Genomic DNA, 18,963 nt, shown 5'->3' with positions numbered 1-18,963 from the left:
TTATTTAGAATTTCAACTTCTAACTACCATTCCACTTCCAGAACAGATCGGAGGACGACTACAAATCCCTTGAAAATGAAGGTTTGGCTAATAGGACACAGTTATATTCACTGGAGTGAAAAATATGCAGTAAGCAGACGAATTTGCAACCTCGGCTTACCAAATGTACACATAACATGGATTGGCAAAAGAGGATTGAAATGTCACCAATTGATTCCATTGGTGAAAACTTTTATGCATCTCCCAGAACCAGACCTTATAATTGTGCACTGTGGTGGGAACGATCTAGGCACAATCACTGATGTAGGTCTGGAAATGCTTCTAAAAGACACCTTTCGACAATTGATGACACTTTTTCCTCGATCTGCCTTGGTATATTCCAATAAATGCCAAAGACAGAAATGGAATTGGTCCAATCAACATTGTGCACAATTTGAGAAAGCAAGGAGACATGTAAATAAATCTGTTTCTGCGTTCCTCAGAGATTATAGCATGGGTTCTATTTACCACAACAACTTGCGATACCACATGCAAGACGTCTATAGGAGAGACGGTGTTCATTTCACGAATGAAGGAAACAGAATCTTCCTCTGCAACATCAGGCTCTGCATTGGTACTTACTTATAAATGAAGAAAACACTCAATTAACACAAGGGCTCTTTTCAGAGCCACCTTATATCTAAGCACTCAAACTTCTGATTTATCTCCATTTTCACACTCTTGTAAATAGGTGTGCACGACCGGGTGCGCGCACCCCGTATTTTTTTTCGGAAAAAAATTATATCTTTTCGCATTTAAGGGCCTTACTGCACACCCCGAGAAAACCTACGCAGCAAGACAATCTCTACCTTCTCCCCTTTCCATGTTTCAACGCTTTGAAATGAACAATATATTTACTCGCAGTGACAAAATGGCGTACAAAACTTCCTGATTTCCTTCGAATTGAACGTTAACAGACGTCACGCAGCAAAAAAAATTCCGCTCACACGCAGCCGCTTGAGTGCGCGCACGCGTGCGCGCCTATAGATATATAATTGACTTTAACTTTAATTTTCTCAACAACTACTGAACAGATTTACACCATTCCAAAAAAAGCGTAATCTGCGAACCGGACTCTACAGTTTTGCCAAATTTCTTATAAATCCATTCAGCCGTTCGACCTGTACCCGAGTCTAAATGTCCTGTGGAAAATAACATGCAGAAAACACGTTTTGGGACCCCCCTTATATCTCAGCCCCCACTTGACCAATCCCCCCCAAACTTTCAGAGAAGGAGCGCAGCAGACCGAGCCATCTTCCTTGAGAAATTCGCTAAGATTCTTCAACCAGGGCCAAAGTTATTCCAAATAGAATGTTGAGGATTTCCTATGGAAAACAATCCTAACTATAACTACCTACTGGCGACCGCCAGTAGGAAATATATATATATATATATATATATATATATATATATATATATATATATATATATATATATATATATATATATATATATATCCTGGAAACTCAAACCACTTCCTGATTCCACCGCGGCGGACAGGCGAGGAAAGAGACACAGACCTCCGAGGTTTTCTAGTGGGCAAAGATGTTTTTATTTATTCAAAGTGACCCAACACAATGCGTTTCAAGCCCGTAATCCCTTGTTCATGTGTCAAAAGTGAAAAAACACTATCTACTATTTAAAGTGAATAATACCACTCCCAGTTTCTGACATCACAGGTCACATGATCATGGGCATTAACAACAGACTGTAGTTGCTATATTGATCGTTTTGTAGTTTTGGACTACTGAGGCAGATTAATATAATATGACACACTTAATTTATATTCACATGTTTAAAAAACATCTAAAAACATGTAAAGTGCTAAATGTCATAGTATTCATAAAATAATAAATAGAGATCATTTTAAAATTCTAATTGGATGAATCAAAGACTGCCTACGTTGCTACTGCGCCCATACTGTGATATTACCGGATAAATCCGCTTGTTATCATTTCAACCAATATGGCCTATGAGTCCTGCGTACATAACAACATGTACATATTTGTATCATAATGTTGGACCAATTCTCTTTGTATTTCTTTTTTATGCAGTGTAAACACAAGTGGGAGAAAATCTGTGCAAAGGTGCATATATAAATATAAAGTGCTAGTGTAGATAGTATTGATTTCTCAATCGATCAAATGCTAATATGAGGCTAAACCATCTGTTCCCAGAATATAGATAAATCTAATTTCTAAAATTCATACACAATTGATAACAGCCACCTTTATCCTAAAAACATTTGATTCTGTATATAATAAATACATTTTGAGAAATCAAAAAGAGAAAGAGGAAATATAATTAAATAATTTGTAAAATCAGAGAGTTAATATATCTACATGCAGGACGTACTTCATATAGCTATTTACATAAATAAAAACTCCATTTATGATTGAGAACCTCAACATTGCAGCTAAAGTATGTTATTACAAAAAGCTGTGCATATGTTCAGTAGTATTCAAACCATTGGGCCATTTACAATCAAGCTCGATAATGTATTTAGTTTCAAGCTGACGGAGTTGGCGCTCCCTATTGCCACCTCTTCTTTTCTTAGCCACAGCATCTATTAGGAAGTAAGACAAGCAATTGATGTTATTTGCATGCACCTTCTTAAAATGTCTCGCAACAGGATATGCTGCGTCACTGTGGAGAATGGCCCTTATATGCTGCAAGATCCTGACGTGCACCTGTAGCTTCGTGCTACCAACGTAGCTAAGCCCACAGGTGCTCGTCAGGACATATACAGCATATTCGGTTTTACAATTGTAGTTTCCCGATATCAATGTAGGAGTAGAACTGAAAGGTGTGGAGTATTTTGACATGTTGCATCCAAATTTGCAAGCACGACATGACGTGCACTTAATGAAACCCTTCTTTGGTATTAGCCAAGTAGTGACTTTTTTTACCTCAGGTGATACTCGGTCCAGTACTGTGCCCATGGTGCTACTTCTTCTAAATGTAACAACAGGTTTAACTGCAATTCTATTTCGAAGAATATTATCTGTTAGCACTACTGGCCAATGCTTGTTCAATATAGTTCTTATCTGCCACTCCTCCCTATTGTAGGTGGTGATCAGTCTTGGAGTATTGATTCTCGTGGAGATAACAGCAGTGTTAGGGACCGATGAGGTATCTATATCAGGAACAAATAGGCTCATTCTAGATTTAGTTTTGGCCTTATCTATCGCATCCTGCAAGATTTTGGGTGAACATCCCCTTACTTTAAGTCTGTCAACCAACTCCTGTTGACATTTATTAAACTCATCCTCATTGCTACAAATACGTTTTATCCTTAGGATTTCTCCATACGGAATGCTAGCAGTGAGGTGTTTAGGTTGAGAGCTGGTTGCGTTTAAGGTGATATTGCCAGAAGTCACTTTCCTGTGAAGGGTACTTTCAAATTTTTCATTGTACACAAAGACCTTAACATCAAGGAATTCAATTTCATATTTGTGAATGTGGGAGGTGAATTTAAGATTATAGATGTTGTTATTAATCTTATTTATAAAGCGAACAGCTTCTTCTTCACTCCCCCGCCACAGTATGAACACATCGTCTATGTACCGAAGTTATGATCTTATGTGTGTCTGATATTCCACCTGAAAGGCGGTTTTGAGGACCTGCTCCTCCCACCAGCCCACATGTAAACATGGATAGCTGGGGGAGAAGCAGGCCCCCATCGCCACTCCTCCCACCTGTTTGTATATATCTTTGTCAAACAGGAAATAGTTATTATTAAGACACCATTTGATGAGTTCCAGCACAACTTTGTTATGCTCATACAGTGTACTAGACCGTGTTTCCAAAAAATGTTTGACCGAGGCCAACCCCTGCTCATGATCTATACTCGTATATAACGCCTCTATATCTAGAGTGATAAGAAGCAAATCCTCTGACCATGACAATTTGTTTAATTTTTGTAGGAGATCTCCAGTATCCTCTACATAGCTTGGTAATGCCATTCCCAAGCTCTGCAGAAAAAAATCTATATACTGGCCTACATGCTCTCCCAAGCTGTTTATGGCCGATATGATCGGTCTACCTGGGATTGGGGAAACATTTTTGTGAATTTTTGGAATTAGGTAAAGAAACAGAAGTACCGGAAATTCATTAAACATGAACTTGTGTTCTTCCATTGAGATAAGGCCTTGTCTTTTCCATGATGCTAACAATTTGTGCAGTACATGTTTAGCTTTATCATACTCTTAGCATTGGATTTTAAATAGCATTTTACATCATTTAGCTGTCGATGTGCTTCCGCTACATATTCTTCCCTAGGCCACAATACAAGGTTCCCACCCTTGTCAGACTTTTTGACAATCACCTCCTGATTTCATTCCAGTTTTTTGACTAGATCATTGTATGCTTTTCTCTTAAGAAACAGGTTTCTTTCTTTTCTATTTTTATGAACAGTATGATTTAATTGCTTTAGGTCATTCACAATAAGATCATGAAACACATCAATACTGTCCTTTGGCATAAATGGAACAAAACTGGATTTGGGTTTAAAGGGGCTGATCCCAGCACCCTCTTGCGCATGGTTAATTTTTCTTAACCGTTCTTGTGTAGCCAGGTTATATATATCTATATATATCTATATATATCTATATCTATATATATATATATCTATATATATATATATATATATATATATATATATATATATATATATATATATATATATATATATATATATATATATATATATATATATATATATATATATATATATTCACTGAAAAAAACATAGGTTATAGACTATATATAGTTAGGGATTAGCATTTACAAAACCTTAATTTACTCGCACAAAACCATAGAAATTCGCATATATAGTTAGTTGCAATAACTATATATCGCGCACCCGCAATCCACTGCTGATGATGTCACATATTACATCATTCATGACATGGTCAGTGACATCACTGATGACATCACTGATGACATCTCAAATGACATCACTGATGACATCACTGATGACAACATCCAGTGACTGTCTGTTTCTGTAAAGTTAAAATATGTCTTACATATTGAAGAATGAGTGGATGTATAAGTGTCTGGATGAAGGATTTAGTAGGTGCATGAGTGAGTGAGTGATTAAATGTGTCTCACTGAGTGCATGGGTTAGTGACTAAACTGTCTTAATTTGTGCATCATTATGTCTGTTGTTCTGTAAACTGCTGCATGTGTTGATCAGTAGCCATATGAGTAACTATATGGGTTATTGATTGATTGTCCAAGCATTTGTATGGGAGACTGAGTGTGTGTGTGGCTGGCTGGGAGATGTATGACTCTGTGCAGATCAATGTGTTCTTGTATCATTGATTGTATCAGAGAGTAAGTATGTGTTAGTATATGTTTGAAAATGTAAGGTACTCTATGTTTAACTGTATTGATTAGAAAATGGAAGTGTGATTGGTTCTTTACAGGAATGACTAGGTGTGTTAGTAACTCCATGGATGAGTGGCAGAGTGTGAGTGTCTGTATAGGTGTATGAGTGCATATGATAGTGTTATAAAGATGAGTGATTGTATGTATGAATGATTGTATGGGTGAATGAGTGAATGTGTGTGTAGACATAGAAATCAGTGAGTGCGTATATAGTAACTAGTATTGGTGTGTCAATGGTTTAAAAAATTATATTCTGTATTTTACACTTGATGTAACAGAGGTTATATTAAAGTGTGAGGAGATGCATTGTATTTTCACATGAATGATATCATCAGTGATGTGACCATTGATATCAAATGAGATGTCATCAGTGATGTCATTGTTATGTCATCAGTGATGTCATCAGTGATGTCATTTGAGATGTCATCAGTGATGTCATTTGAGATGTCATCAGTGATGTCATTTGAGATGTCATCAGTGATGTCATCAGTGATGTCACTGACCATGTCATGAATGATGTAATATGTGACATCATCAGCAGTGGATTGCGGGTGCGCGATATATAGTTATTGCAACTAACTATATATGCGAATTTCTATGGTTTTGTGCGTGTAAATTAAGGTGTTGTAAATGCTAATCCCTAACTATATATAGTCTATAACCTATGGTTTTTTCAGTGAATTTCAATGGTTTTTTAATAGCAAATATGAAAAGCTGTAAAATGTCAAGTACGTGGTAGGTAAAAACATTTTCGTATTTATGCACACTGATGTGCTTTGAACGCTGCCCCCCCGCCCCTCTTTTCTTTTAAAAATTGGAAGAAACAAAAAGTATTCCCTTCCATAAATAACCCAAGACTTTAATTTTGTTATGGCAAGGGAACGAAATAGAGAATAAACTATAGTTGGTCACCATAGGGTTTAAAGAAGGAATGGTTCTTCACCAGATTAGATATTTTCCCATACCCTCATTCTCCAATGTGATGAACTAGGCTAAAATTCTTCTGGTGCCTGCACCCTGTCACAGAATATCACCCTAAAACATGGAATCTCCCAAACACCAGATTGAGTTGAACCCCACAGTAAGCCTTATTTCTTCAGGGCCTCAGAATTTCTTTTGCTTTGCTCATGGAAATTGTGGGATATTGGAGAGATAAGGTGTCACCATTAAGAAAGGGTAGTATTTAAATTTGCATATCAATTATGTTAAACCTTTTAGACATATGATATGCTAGCTTGAACTTATGCTTTACATTTGAAGCTGAATTCAACAGCTTAAGTAAGTAGGTTTTCGTAGTTGTAACTTTAAGGGGGGTTGATCTAGCAAGTTGTAAAGATTTTCTAAAACAGTGGAGCGTATTTAGTTTTTTAATGTACATGTTTATGAAACGATTACACAAATGAAACATTTGTGAGTTTTAAATTTCCGGAGAAGTATAATTCACCAATAGCTTTCTCTGTAGATGTTTTTCCATTAACAATCCCAGTTCCATCACCCGCCCAGGATATCACTACTGTTAGTTGTCATTGTTGCTTCTGTTTTAATAAAAAATGTTTTAAGGTGTTTACTGTTTTTGTTGCGATGTATATATTTATAAGTTATTAAAGTGTTATAATCCTACTAATTTTTTATTGATTATTGCTCTTTGAGATATTCCCTGTCTACAAACAGAGAAGAATAGGAATATTCTGTCTCCCTTTGCAGATAGTGAAGGATAGGTAATGCGGACTTTTGTCCCCCGTTGTAATCCGTCATGCCTGTTTTTCTCCCAACTGATTGATTGATTGGCTGGACATTTATTGTTCAAGAAATAGTTCTTTCGAGGTATTCTCTGTTTGCAAATAACGTGGAATAGAAATATTTTGTCTAGTCTTTGCAAGTAGTGAAGGGTGGGTAATGCGGACCTTTGTCCCCCGTTGTAATCTGTCATGCCCATCTACTCCCCACTGATTGATAAACTAGTTCCACCCGGACCATTTATTAGAGGTACATCATCTGGCTCAACCGGAGGGTACCCCTAATAAAGAAGACATATGTAAAATACAAAGTAATCACTGTATCCTGTTAAACAGAAACTTTAGCATGAAACACACTTGAAAAGGAAGGGAAAGAAATCGAACAAAATCAGTAGGCCACTGATGAGTTTTTGACTTCGCTAGAAATAAGAAACAAGAAAGTGGTGAGAGAAGCCAAGCTTGACGTTACGGCAGCCACAAAGTAGCTAGGCTCCGCCACCCCCCCACTGCTCCAAGCATGTCTGTCCCACCGCCCGCCACGCCCAATAACGGTAACATGAAATAGATACAAATCAGCAGATACCTACCCCCATTCCGGAAACTCCCGAAGTGCAACAGGTTCGCGGCTACGCCCATCCGGAAGACGAGGCCTTCGGCAGGTGTAGGGCGAGTCCTGCTGGCAGCCGTCGGCCGGGGAGGTCGTCTCGTAAGCTGGGCCAGGAGAGGAGCCGAGGCCGACGGGATCCCTTGTCCCATCCTCTTCTTTTTTCAATAATGGCTGCGACAATGGGGGGGGGATGTCTTGCACATGCCACCGACTCCCCCCCTGGGCCAGGAGAGGAGCCGAGGCCGACGGGATCCCTCTTCTTTCTTCAATAATGGCTGCGACAACGGGGGGGGGATGTCTTGCACATGCCACCGACCCCCCTCCCCTCGTATCTCCTGGTCTGGCCCCGGCTTGGTATGAGCTCCCCGTTTGGTCCTGAAGGCCACGGGGGGGATGTCTTGCCTCTGCCTCCGACCCCCCCTCTTATCGCCTGGTCCGGACATCACGGATATCAACGCCAGGTGTCGGCGTGGGGTGCGCTAGGAGGGAGAGGCGGCGCAAACGAGCCTCTCCCACCCCCCCAGGTGGGGGCCCCTCAGCTGCACCCCTAACGCTCCACTCACCCAACAAAAGGTCCCGTCCACTATTGCGAGGCAATGATGCTCCGCTCACCCAGCGGGGGTCTCGTCCACTGTTGCGGTGCAACGGCGCTTCTGAGTTCAGCTAGAAATTGAGTCCTGCGTCCAGAAACTTTCTCCTCAACTTTGAAGATTCTATAAGAGCCACGGGGGCCCCCGACCCCCGCAGACACCCCCGATGGGGAATGACTGCCATGATCACCCACGGAACGACCACGACGTAGCCGCAGGACGTCGGCGCGCTCATGCCGGCGCCGGCCTCAGTCTTGAAATGACCAAAATCCTGCAAGACTACCAACTTGATCAGTTCCGGTGGGACACCAGTATGACCCGGTAGGAGAGATTGTTGCCTCCCACCCCACTTTGACTGATGGTTCATGTCGCCAGTCCCCTCTGCTACCCTTCAACGAAAACTTTTGGACTGCCGAAAGAGGTCCCGGTCCAACCACGAGTTGGTGGAGACATTTTGACTATACTTGGACCTTCCTGACCTCACCCAAAATGGCGCCGGTACAAATGAAACTCTCAACTCCTTGTTGTGCCCCGATTGCTCAGCCTTGATATCATGAGATATGTATGCAGTTTTTAGCACATGAATTGATATGGGATAAGACTGATTATATGTTCAGACAATGAATTAATCCGGGATGGGTATTGATTATACGTTCGAACAATGAATTGACATGGGACGGGTACTGATTACACGTTCGGACAATGAATTGATATTAAGTTCTAATGCATCATTGATTACTGTATTTATTGAAGGTTCGAATTGTCGACACTTTTGGTACTTGCTCACAATGAATTTTCGATATGATTTTGTTGCACTTGTCGCAATTTTTACTATGAAATCAACGACCACTGACTCTGTTATGTTTTCCACAAATAAATACCCCCCCCCCATTTACAGTTCCAGCCTGCTCCGTGGCCGGCCCACGGGGTTGTTGGCCCGTATTTGTGCACCAACATTTTTATTAAAGGTTTTTGAAAAAGCAAACGTAGTTGTAACGCGTAGATTGGTAAGTTTCGAATAAATGGCCACTGTTTCCGATTAAAAAAAAAAAGCAGGTGAAATGAAGCAGCTCGATTAGTTAAGGGTTAAAAAGTATAGTACGCAGAAACATTGCAAATATGAATGGTCCAGGTTTGTTGTATGTGTTTTTCATTTTTGTACAGCATAAAGCAATTGATAAAGATCCTGGTATTTAGCCTCTACTTTATATGCTACCTGTATCAGGGAAGTTGTTTTAAATGCCCCTAAGCCACCCCGAAGGAATGTCACCTGGCCCCCCTAGTACGAATGAAAACGACCCCGTACCACTGTAGGTTATCTCTCTTCCTCAAAGGAGAGCACGAGCTCGCCCCCACTTTACACCAACTGCCCTTTGTTTTGACCCTCCCCTGGACACGATCCGTAATGCCACACTTGGGTGACCTATGCTATCCACAGGCCTCCGATAATTATCTCTCCCACATTACCGGTCCCCCCTGGGCTTAAATGCCGAGATGGTAGGGACTACATCCCATGGAGATAGGCCGAGTATGTAGTAAGTAAAAGCCTTTTTGCATTTATGCGCGCTGATGTGTTTTAAACGCTGCCCCCGCCCCTTCTTTTTCCCTCTTTTCTGCAGGTCACTTCCGAACGTCGATTATAGTACGGAAAAATGGTGACTTAACGGCCGATGGGATGAGAAAAAGGGTTTGAATATGGTGCCTATACACGACGAGCAAACAATGGCTACGTCCACCATAGTGCCTATATTTAAAAAGGTCAGTAGGGATGACCCAGGGTGCTACCGGCCCATTTCTCTCCTGGACTCTGCTATTAAGATCCTGGGCAGAGTCCTTTTAGTGAGATTAAGAGATAGCCTGGAGGATTGCGGTGGCCTGGCTGACATACAGTATGGTTTTAGGGAAAAAAGGGGCACGCTAGAGCAGTGCTCAAACCTGCACCTTCTGATTTCCAAGTATACGGTGGCCAAGGAGGGGACCTTGTATTTAGCATTTATGGACCTCTCCTCGGCCTTCGACTTGGTCAACAGATCAAAACTTTGGGAAATCCTAACTAATATGGGAATTGACGCCGACTTGGTGGCTTTTATAGCTTCTTTGCATCAGGATTTATTCGCTGCTGTAAGAGTAACCAAAGAGGGAAGATGCACGTCAAGTTTTAGATCTCTACGGGGCGTTAGGCAGGGATGCATATTGGCCCCCCTGTTGTTTACCATCTATATAAATGACCTAGGCAAGCATTTACTTGAGGCAGCATGTGACGTACCGCGTGTAGGAGAAGTTAAGATCCCTGCTCTTCTATACGCGGACGATGCTGTACTCATTGCACGTACAGGGGTTTGTCTCCAAAAATTGTTGGATGCTTTTGGGACTTTTATGGACCGGTTGGACCTGAAGGTTAATGCATCCAAATCGCACACCATGGTTGTAGGGACACAAGGGAAAAGTGGCAAGAGAGGAACTAAAATCTTCTTTTGTAAAGGGGAGATTGTGTCAGGAGTTCCCGTGTTTCCATACCTGGGAGTGCTTTTCGATAGCAGGGGTACCTGGGGCCCACAGATACGTGCAAAAAGTCTAGCGGTTACAAGAACATCTAGGGCCATCTTAAGTTTTGCTAAAAGGCTGGGACATAGACCCATGAAGGCAATCATCCAGGTTTACAACAGTAAATCCCTTCCCGTGGCTCTGTATGGTGCGTCCCTATGGGGTTACGTACGACTAGAAGAAATCCAGGTAGCCGAAAATAGTTTTTTACGTTCAGTCCTGTCCCTCCCCCAATCCTCCCCGGTTTTCTCCATTCACACAGAACTTGGTTTGGATTACATCCAGGACAAACTGAGATTGGCCCCATTAATATACTGGCTTAAGACCTGGTTAAACCCTGAACTTCTGTTAAATCACACGATCATGAGGGACGTGATGAGTTTAGAGTACAGTCACAAGATACCATGGATGGCGTACTTGCACAAATCTTTTAATGAACTAGGACGTCCAGATTTATTCACCTCCCCCTCGTGTATCACAAAGCAGGATGTGAGTCTTATAAAAAAACAGTTTTTGTCTAGGGCATACATGTTGCGAGAAGAAGTCGAATTATCAAAACCATCTGTTCGAATGCATTATTTGTCACTTCAGTCACCTGCAATTGAACCCTATTTATGTTTTGTCACTAATCCGTTCCATAGATTTTTGCTAACAAAATTCAGATTTAACACTATTCATTTTTATTTGGGCCATTTTAATACCTGGATGAAACCTGAGTTAGCTCCCCCCTGCACTTGTGACAATTTTTCTGTTCAGGACAGTTTACATTTTGTTATGTTTTGCGATTTCTTCTCCGACCAAAGGAAAAAATACCTGCTACCAGTCTTAAGAGAAGCGGGCTTCTCCCAGGTGAGACCAGCCATGTTATATTTAAAATCACTGGGTAACATCTGTATCACTTTCGCCATGGCCAATTTCCTTGTGGCAGCAACCAGAGCCAGAAGGGGCGTGAATTTGGAAATCTGATGTACATAATGTGTTTCTTAAAATATTTTAACGTACTGATTTTTCGTCTCATTAACTTGCTCATAAATGAAATTGTTTAATTCCTTTTTAAAGTGTAAATAATACTGTTTTTATACTTTGTATGATTTTAACAAATCGAATAAAGTTAATTTGACTGACTGACTGACTGACTATGTCTCTCTCTGAACCCAGCGCTTGGGAGGGCAGCCTGAAGCAGAAACTTGACGGATTATTACAGGATGACAAAATATGACTTCGCTTGGCACCCCGAATAATACAACCAAGAATGACGTGCACCAATGAATAAATTCCTACGTTTAACTAAATAGGGAAAGTTTAAGGAATATTCCGAGGTGAGGTTTACCCAAGTACCCTCCGTCTGGAGGACTAGGAATGTTGCCAATGTTTAAGATTTACCACCTCCTTCTCGCACCCTCATAGACATGAAACTCAAAGCTGCCCCATTGTTCTCCCGACTGACACCCACCGTTGCCTCAGCCTGGAAACCCATTCGCTAAAAATGATTCGAAGATCCCCCCTGAGTATTAGCCCGACCAGGTTAGTTCCCGACCAATTGGCAAACGTGTAAGTATTTGCAACCAAAGCCACCAGCGAAGGCAGCCGACGATAAGAGAGAAGAAAAAGGTAAAAAGAGCTCAGCCCCCAGATGAATTAAGTAGGATGCTAAGGATGCGCAGCATGCAGGAAGAGATCTTTTTGGCCAGCAACTGTTCTATGTTTTGTCTTGGATTTTTGTATATAATACATGTACTGTCTCCCCCGCCCGAGTTTGTGTGTATGTATGTATGTTTTGAAATGACAGGCTCTCCTCATGAGAAATAAAACTCTGTTCTTGTGTTCCTGCTTCCAGCGCCCGTCTCTTTATTTGGTAACCGTTCAAGATGGGAACTAAGTGGCGTCTTGTGCCAGCAGCCTGGGCATCGGTTGTAATCTGGGCTGAATTTTCCTCAGCACGGGGTGTGATTCTCAGGGAAGAGCAGCGCATATGGGAGGAGGTTTATGGCCCATGCATGAGAGAGAGAGCGTGTGTGACCAGTGCATGGGGGAGATGCTTGCGAAGGTGGGGAGCCATGCTGAGGATCGGTGGCGTGCAGAGAGTGGGTCTGGTTAAGGCATATAAAATGGCTGCCGTACACGACAAAAGTGTGGCATTGTTAAAAAAGCAAGATGGCGCAGACAATGTTTATCAATACGGATTAATTTATAACAATTATTTTTAACAACATATGTACTCGCACTGACAAAATGGCGGTCAACACTTCCTGATTTCCTTCGAATCGAACGTTAACAGACGTCACGATCGGCGGCGTGCAGAGAGTGGGTCTGGTCAAGGCATCTAAAATGGCTGCCGTGCACGACAAAAGTGTGGCATTGGAAAAAAAGCAAGATGGCGCAGACAATGTTTATCAATACGGATTAATTTATAACAATTATTTTTAACAATATATTTACTCGCAGTGTCAAAATGGCGGTCAACACTTCCTGATTTCCTTCGAATCGAACGTTAACAGACGTCACGCAGCAAAAAAAAAAAAAAACGCTCACGCGCAGCCGCTGGAAGACAAGTATCAACGTATATGAGCCTCCTCAACCACCCTCAGAAAACATAGGGGGTCAGGATACGTCTCCCGTACCGCCTTATACCCATTTCTCACATTATTTTTCCTCCATCTTGTAATTTAATTAAATCGAAACACAAAATGGCGAATTCCTGTTTTGCTACCAGTTTGCGACCCGGTTTGCGAACCGGGAAGCGCTTCTACCGCGAAAAATCACATTTTTTTTATTTGCCCCACGGGACCCTTTAATAACCCCAACATCATTCCTAGGGGGTCAAGAGGGGTCTACCTTGCCCCTTTTCATTAAATCCCCCCTTCGTTTTTCTCCTCCTCTTGTCTCTCGATCCTACTGAGAGACAAGATGGCGGCCGCACCGGACTGTTTAGAATGTTGACAGACACCGGAGAGCTAATCAGCTTCGTTTCGCAAAGCTCCGTTACGCGAAAAGTACGCGATCTGGAGCGCTATCCGGGACGCTGTCACAGATATATCTGTTTTTTTAAACGTTAATTTCTCAAAATCCACTGGAGCACATATATTGAGACCCAGCAAAGGCACATCGGGCTAACAGTCCCTACAATTTTGCCAAGTTTCGTGTAAATCCATTCAGCCGTTCGAGCTAAAAGTGAGTCCAACCGCCTAACTCCTAACTTTAGGACTCCTAAACTGAGAAAAATCCTAATTTTAAGACTTTCGGTATTCACAGAAGGCATTTAGGAGTCCTAAAGTTAGGAGTCCTAACTTTACTACTACTAAACTGAGAAAAATCCTAATTTTAAGACTTTCGGTATTCACAGAAGGCATTTAGGAGCCCTAAAGTTAGGACTACTAACTTCTGTGAATAACGAAATGAGTAAGTCCCTTCTGTGAATACCGAAATGAGTAAGTGCATTCTGTGAAAACCAAAATAGTAGTAAGTTTAGGATTGAGTCTTAAATTCATTCTGTGAATCGGGCCCGGAGTGTTATAATTTTTCTTACTTCTATAAATATTTTTTACAAAATGTAAATCTCCATTGTGATAGTCTTATAGACGTTTGTTTCTGAAACCCGTAGGTTTTTTAAATGCTTGTTACACGTTTTCAGCCTGCACTTGAGATACAAAGTGAAAATGTTGTTTTGAATTTTTTTATTTGAAGACTTGTCTTTCAATTTTTCTTGATGTTTATTTCTCAATTTCTAGATCATGAAAGACCAAAAAGGGTTCTATCAGATTACGGCCAGGAGTTTGTAAATTAAGTAAGTGACCAATCTCGGCCTAACATTTATGCATAATGCAATGCTATTTCCTATTTTGCTTGCTAAATATAACCTCTGATGATTGCTTTTCAACTCCAATCCTATTGAGAACAAATATTTGTATGTACAATATAATTAATCTTGGACATATGTACAACATATACATTTGTAACTCTTTTTTCAGTTTGCAGAATGTTACATAAATCCGCAGTAAATTGCTGAGGTTGAAAAAAAGTATATCCTCCTCTTCCAGCTGATTACACCGATGTCTCAAATATGGCATTTACTAGTTGTCTGAACCATGGAGATTCACAAATTTTAACGGATAACGTTAAGATAAATACTCTCAATATGAGAATTCACATTTGTATGTATGAGTCTGATACAGGGTGGATCTCTGTATAACTAATGGATGATTAGGTATTAGGATGGCATACAAATCTCACAACCTTCTTACATTCTCTCTTAAAGGGTTCCAAATTGGGGACGAATATTAGGATGTGCAGTAGAGGTTGATAGTGTTGCTCCACTGGTACTTGGGCCTTCTCATGAAGCAGAAGGAACCTCTCTCAATATCCTTAACTCTTCCCTTCCAAACTTTTTATTTTTTTATTTTTTTATTGAACAGAGCAATAGGTAGCCGAAGGTACAAAACATATTTCACTTTAAATTTCAATATCAATACGTTTCAATAAATTTCTAAAAAATCTTAAAATATCAGACAAGAGATAGAAAGATAAAAGGGAGCGAGATTCATCGAGATAGAAAAAACAGCCAAAATCATCATTAAAACTTTCAGGACATTATTTACAAAATTTACAATTTATAAAGTGCATCTGCAAAAGTGCAAAACTGCAATAAAGTGCTGCTGCAAAGTGCAAGAGGTACAATAAAGTGCAATCTTTAAAGTGCTTAGTGCAAGCTAGTGCAAAACAGCAAAAAGTGTTAATAAAGTGCAAATGTCCTAAAAAAAACTGTTACATTCATAGATGAAAAGGCTCTTAATAGTGAAAAAACGTATATCGTCTACTCTCGATTTTCTTCTCGAATCATCCTCCCTTCAATTGTTCTAGATTCCCAAAATATTTTCAATTCTTTTCAAATCTCCCGATGGCTCCCACTCTGCCAGCATAAGCCTTTTTAAAAAAACAGGTTCTCCTCATTTTGGTAAACCATTTTAAGTGTGATGAGATCTCCCTGGATTTCCAGTTCTGAAGTATTAAAGAACGAGCAACCGAGCAAGATATAAATATAAATACTTCCTCAGCTTTATTGAACCCACTCCTATCCTTGCATATACTGAACAGGGCCGCTTCTACGACTGACAGAAAAGATTTCCCAATGGCCTATTAGATATCTGCAAATATCCCCTTCCAAAAAGATTCTAGCTGCGGGCAAGCAAAGAAAATATGGTGCCATCCTCCCTGACCACTAGCCATACATCTGAAACACTTATTCTCAACTTCAGGGTACATCTTCTCCAGAGCCTCCGGTGTATAATACGCTAACCAACAAGATAAATGTCCTATCCTCTTATAATTGGCTGCGCGTAAAGATTTATTTCCCAAATGACACAGGGCCTCCCAATCCTTGGAGAAAAAAGTACATTGAGTCTTATTTTCTCCAGATGTCTGTCTACTAGTGCGGTTTGTCCAGAGCAATGAAGCATCTTGTACCAATATCCTATACCTTTAATTTTTCCTCCATAGAGGGATGTTAACATGACATTAGGAGAATTACGCAGGCCACTTATCTCATTTCTGATGAAGTAGACGATCTGCATATATTTAAAAAAAGACGGACGCCTGGGACCATTCGTTTCCTCCAACCACCTCCTGCCAACTAATTACCCTGTTTTGGACTACCAAATGTCTCAACTCACGGAGTCTGCAAAGTTCCCAATTTTTTATGTGATCCAACCTTACTGGGAGACCTATTTGAGCACATACAATTAAACTTAAATAATGTGAGCCATCGGTACCATGCTTTTTAAAAAGGAGCGACAGTCTTGACGTATATTCTCTTAGCGTCTTGTATCTTGACCTCTTGGAAGCTTTGCAATTTTCCAAAAAATTGGAATTTGAGAACCTGCCTCTTGTAACATCTTTATAAGAAAACAATTATCTCTTTTCTGATTAAAATGCAATAATCCTGCCAATATATCAAAAAATGCAGCTTCATAGTAGGTCCTTAAATGGGGTAGAGCTAAACCTCGTGATCAACTCAAAGTTGTATCGCTGGCAGCTTGACTCTCGAAGCTTTGTTGCCCCAAATAAAACCTCTCAGCATTGTTTCCAGCTCTTTAAAGAAACCTAAATTAATTTTAATGGGAAAATTGCTGAACAGAAATATAAGCATGGGCAGCACTGACATTTTAATCAATGATACCCTGCCTATAACTGATAATGGAAGCAAAAGCCATTGATCTAGAAAGTTCGGAATTTCGTTCTTCATTCTAGTGTAATTCAGGACAAAAAGATTATCATATTCGCAAGTCACCAAAATACCCAGGTATCTAATTGGGTCACTTCTTGCAGCTTGGGCCTGCAAATAAATAGGGAGAAAATGTAGATCGGTGTTTAAAGCAAGGACCTCGTTTTTTTTGGCATTTATTTTATAGCCCCCTATCTTTTCATAGTCCTTAAGCTTTCTCATTAAGTTCTCAATATTTTCTTTTTTAGGTATTAAATAAAGGATAATGTCATCGGCAAACAACTTTAGTTTAGACATACCGATGATAGGGGGCTGAATGGCCACTTTGTCCCTGATCTTTACCACTAGAGGCTCAATAAAGAAAGTAAAGAGCAACGGGGACAACGGGCAGCCCTGCCGTGTTCCCCGATTTACCTTAATCTTCCCAGCCTGTTTGCATTGATTATTACTTGAGCCGATGCTCCCTCATAGATATTATGTAGCATTTTGATGATTGAGGCTGGGAATCCAAATTGACAATGCTGCCTAGTTGAACAAGTCAAACGCCTTTTCTGCGTCAATCATTAAAATACATGCTGGAGTCGAATATATATTAAAATAGTCCCATGCCTGAATTAGGAACTCAGTGTTTGCTGCCATATAACGTCCTGCAATAAACCCAGTCTGATCTTGGTGGATAACTTCCTGGGCTGCGAGCACAAATCTTTCTGCCCATATTTTCATGAGGATTTTATAATCCGAATTTAATAAGCTAATTGGCCTGTATGAATTGACGTCGTGTTGGTTTTTGTCTTTTTTCAACAAAACATATAATTGTGGATTCCTTAAAATCCACGGGGACATGCCCACCTAATCTAATATAGTTAAATAACTTTTTCACGGAAGTTACTAGTTCTTTAAAAAAAAAAACTTGTAAAATTCAATTGGGTACCCAGCCTGACCGGAAGCCTTTGCCCCTGATGTTGCCTTTATACATTCTTGTATTTCAGAGGTACTTATTTCAAGCCCAATTTGGTTAACCCGCTTTTCAGAGATTCTGGGGATCTCTATATTTGCAAAACATTCCTGGATCATTACTTCCTCTACCTGGTATTCCGTAGAGTACATTTTTTCAAAATGGTCCAGGAAGATCCTAGAGATCTTATCACCATCCACCTCCTCCAGTCCACTCTGAGGGTCTCTGATTTTTACTATCACTGATGACTCCTGTCCCTTTCTCGTAGAGTTAGCCAGTAATTTTCCCACCAACTGGCTGTCTTCGTAGACCTTTTGCTGGAAGGCTTTCGAGCTATTTATCTCCTCCACAATTAAAAAATCCCATAGAAGAGCTTTAGCCTGCTCTAATTGACTCGAATGTTGTCGGAACTGTAGAGCATATTCCTTCTATACGGCTGACTGAAGCTTAGATATTTTTAGCTTTCTTTCATTCGCCTTGGCACTGGTATACGCGATGATCTGGGCGTGTGCAGCTGCTTTATATCAGCCCCAAACTAAAAAGGGTTCAGCTGTATTATCATTCATTTCAAATAGTTGTGTAATCCATTCTCTGAATCCTGAAACCCAATCCTGATTTTGTAGCAGGGTGCGATCCAGCTGCCACCTGGGACGCTCCCCATCCACCCCTCCAAGTACTAGCTCTAGTTCTATTCTGCCGTGGTCAGAAAACGGATTGCATCTAATCAGAGTTCTTGAGATCTGAAGAGATCTAGATATTAAAAAGAAATCTATCCTGGATGCAGTCCGAAATCGGTGGGAATAGCATGTATAAGATTTTTTTCTACCTTCCTGCAACGCCAGGGATCCCTTAATTGATACTCATGTAAGAGTGCTTCAAAAAAC

This window comes from Lissotriton vulgaris, chromosome 3_1 (assembly GCF_964263255.1).
Source record: "Lissotriton vulgaris chromosome 3_1, aLisVul1.2, whole genome shotgun sequence".
NCBI classification, from domain to species: Eukaryota; Metazoa; Chordata; class Amphibia; order Caudata; family Salamandridae; genus Lissotriton; species Lissotriton vulgaris.
Note: the sequence above shows the minus strand (reverse complement) of the source record.